This window comes from Sipha flava, unplaced genomic scaffold, assembly GCF_003268045.1.
Source record: "Sipha flava isolate LNK unplaced genomic scaffold, YSA_version1 18018_pilon_pilon, whole genome shotgun sequence".
NCBI lineage: Eukaryota > Metazoa > Arthropoda > Insecta > Hemiptera > Aphididae > Sipha > Sipha flava.
Genome location: NW_020272155.1, coordinates 1 through 4,242, shown reverse-complemented (window position 1 = coordinate 4,242; position 4,242 = coordinate 1). Strand labels below are relative to the sequence as shown.

At 26.1% G+C, this 4,242-nt stretch overlaps 1 pseudogene; it reads left to right on the top strand.

Annotated features, from left to right (window-relative positions):
- Positions 1–424: 424 nt before the first annotated feature.
- On the top strand, positions 425–2,111 carry LOC112680737 (annotated as a pseudogene).
- The last annotated feature ends 2,131 nt before the right edge of the window (positions 2,112–4,242 follow it).

Genomic DNA, 4,242 nt, shown 5'->3' with positions numbered 1-4,242 from the left:
ATTAATTACAGTAGGTACTTAGTAAGTACTAAATATAATTTTAAATATATGAAATTTATATTAGGACAAATTAATAAATTAACTCGTTAAGTTAGAAGTTGTATAAAAAAAAAAAAGAAACTCGTTAAGTTGGAAGTTACTTTTGAAAATAAAAGTAACTCGTTAAATAACTTAGTTAAAAGTAACTTAACTTTTTAACTTAACTTTAACTTTTTAACTCGTTAATGCCCAGCCTTGGATTTTGCTATCTGAAGTTTATTTTTATACAAGTATTAATTTATAAAAGTATTATGTTTTACTTATTAGGATCCTTTTGTGTTAAAAAATGTATATATATTAACGTTATTGAAATATATTTATCAGCAAGCTTTAAATCAAATTTCTTAAGAACATTATTATTTTTTTTTTTCAGAAACCTGATGATATGAAAATAAAGGAAAAAAAATTCAAATTTAAACTATCAAAAAAAAGAGATAAAAAAACCATTCCCGTTTGCTGAGCCAACGCCCTCAGAAATGAAAGGAGTTTCTTTAGATGAATTGTACTCAGTGAATATCCAATGGAAAATGCTTACTTCTCTTCGCCCAAAATCAAAAATCGACGAAGAATATTTTTCAAGGTAAAATACAACAAAAAAATAGAATACCTTCTTTATGCAACGAATAAGGCATTAATTTCAGAAGACTAAAAGTACAAATTAATTAAACGGTAAACTTACAGTAGAATATTATGCTAGTAGGTATATTGAAAAATCAAATAATTTTTCTAAGGAGATTAAGGTACTGAAAATACGAACTAAATAATATAAAAATATTATCTCCCTACTATAAATATACACCAAAACAAACATATGGAAATAATATAATACAAAAATATTTCCAACAGAAATACACGCTAAACCAGGGGTGGCCAACAAGTCGATCGCGACATGAGTTTCAGACGATCGTGACACCCTTTCATTTATTTTTTTTAATTTTTTCAGAAACAAATTTAAATTTTTATTTTTATTTAAATTTTTATATTTTTGTTCAACCCACGAATATTAAAATTAAATTAATAACAATTAATTAAAGCAATATATACTAATAAATAACTATGAAAAACGAAATTATACAGTGAAATCGAGTAGCTATAGTATGATATGTAGATATATGTAGGTACGTAATCTAATGGATATTCCGTATTAAATAACTGTATTTATCACGTTTATATATATTTATAAAAAATATACTAAAATACGTGTTGATTTAAAATTGTAAAATTAAAGTTATTATTACTTATTAATATTTTAAATAAAAGAAATAAAGGAAGTATAACATGCAACATAAATGTATAAAAAATAAATTTTTACTCAGTGTCAACCATTTTTTTTTTTTGGTCGATTATGTCAACCTATAAAAATTTATGTCGATCACAATTCTTTAAAAGTTGACTACCTCTACGCTAAATCACCCTAAAATCTGAAAAAAAAAATAATAAAAATACACATATTAAAACAGAGAACAAAACATCGCAGAATGAGCTACTTATATACTTATATATATATACTTTTCAATTGCTATTTGAATCTAAAATCAGTAAGTATAGCTCTTTCGTTATACCTATAGGTACCGTATTCGGAGTGCTAAATAACAATAACACTTTTAAGTTTAATTTTGGTTCTCGGTTGTAAAGTTTAAACTAAACTGTTTTTTTTTAGGCAAGTTGAATTGGGCACGGCTACTCTTAAAACGAGAAATATGGAGAAAAGAACACCGTTCGAGAGTTTTTTACGGAAGAAGAAAAATGCTTCAGGAGGAGTAGAAGCAAAATTTTTATCGTGTAAAGAGTGTGGGATTGAATTTTGCACGGGAGATAGCTGCAAAATATTTGATTACGATTCTTTTAAACGAATTGCAATCTCAACTGTTCAAACAACTAACGAACAAACGCAAGAGCAAACATCGCAAGAAAACAAATCTACGAAAAAAAAAAAGTTGAACAAAGGATCCAAAATAAAATTACGTGTTAATGACACACGTTCTACCATTATTAAAAATGTTCCAACAAAAAATGTCGAAAAAATTATAAGTGTAAAAACTAATAAAAAAAATTCCGATTTAATAATTGATAAATCGAAGAACGATAATAAAACAATAAAAGATCCATCAAACAGAAATATTGTATTTAAAAATAGTACAGGAATAAAAACTAAAGAAAATAATATGAAAACACATGAAATGTCGAAAAAAAATGCATAACATTTTTTACATGAAACAATAACGTTATTATTGTTTTATATATTTTAACACATCATTTCTTACCAATATATCAATTAAAATATTTGAATAAAAATTTTTATTTTTTATTTTTATTTGAAATAAATTTCATAAATACTTTTTTCTGCGAAGATGATTTTATTAAAAAAATAGAAATTAAGTTATTATCAACGCATTTTGTGAATTAACTAGAACTTAATATTTTTGTAAAGTAAATAACATTAAAATAAGTTTCTTCACTCAATATTTTAGTTCTTTTATATTTGAGATATTTTTCAGCCAGTTACTTCTAAGAAGAGATCTACGTAATTATGATTAATATAATAAAACTAAACTACATAAATGATGCATCTATTTGTAAAAAACAAAATATTTTCCGAATAATCATCCATGGTTTATCAACATTTCTTAAAAGGACCAGTAATAAAAAAAAAAAAAAAAATTTACAATCAAATTCACATTTCTATCATTATTAATACTTCTGTTTTAATTTAAAAATAAATGTTAACAGTCACAAAGCCTTAGCATCAACATTTTTTTTTTTTAATTAAATACAATGAATGAATACATTTATATTATGTCCTGCATAGAGATCTACATATCTGCTTAGATGGAAAAGTTATTTATTCTTAGTATAAATTATATTGTACATTGTACATATTAAGTTATATTACATATGAATTAGCGTTTACATCTAATAGTTTAATTTTTATTATTAGAAGAAGAACCATTACCTCTGTTACGTGGTACCCAATAAAAACAGGTACCTATCGTAATGATGTTGTTGGATCGGGATAAATTTGATTAAACAATTATTTCAAACACTTGTAAATACTTTAATAAACACAGACATAGATACAAAAATATAAATTATAAATTTGCGCGTTAACAATATCAAGACGCAACTCGGAAGGGCTTAGTCTGATAGCTGGACACGTCTGGCGTTGGTGTTGAAACGGAGCCTTTATATACTCTGCTGATTCTGTTTTAATTGTGTTGTTTTCGACACGTGGCTGTCCTCGGTCTTGGTCTTCATATCCAAGTGTTGTTTCATCACTTGGTTGCCCTTGGCCTCGAATGATGATGTTGTTGTGGTTGTTTGAAATTCGCGCGTGGCGCCCATTAAAGGTTTTGCAATAGTACGTTTTTTCCTTATACGACTCAGGAATATGCGTACTATTATTTCTCAATAATATATGCATATTACACCTCGCCGCTAAAGAAACAATTTTGGGGTGAAACGACAAAAATGTTATGTTGTTTCTTACAATTCAATTTTTTTGGCATACAATTTACAAAATTAGTATTTACAAGGTTTAAGTTTCCACCCTTACAATTGGTTTACAATGGGTTGGAAATATTTTACAATATTTGGTTAATTAATATATATATATATTTTTTTTTTCAATTATACATTATAAATTCTTGTTAACCACAACCCATACTATGAATTACAACTATACTGTTATTCTATTACTATTATTATTATTATTATATATTTTTTTTTCTCTTTTTTCTTTCCTTGTTTTTTTTCTACCCCTAGCCCTAATTGGTTTGATATATCCCTTTATGTATAATGCTAGAGTTTGCTCAGCTAACTGTTTTGTTATTGCTTTTGCATCGTTTTCGTTTTTTCCTGTTGTATATAAATTCGCGAGTTGGTAGTATAATTTTTCTAGCCTATCTGTGTATGATTTAACGTTTTCGTTTTCGTTCATTTTAATTGAATTTATTTGTAATTGTAACGCGGATGAAGAATAATGAGAAGCATATGCTTCTTCTAGATGTTTTTTTATGTATACCCATTTACTGGTGTCTTTATATTTTAAACATTCGGCTGGTTTTCCCGAGAGTTTAGTTAATAAGTATCGTATAAGTAAGGGTACATTAATTAAATCTACAGAATTTACGGCGATATCACAAGCGTTTATAAATTGGGTTATGTTTTCCTCTCCCGAACAATAAGGAATAAATTTAAAAGCTT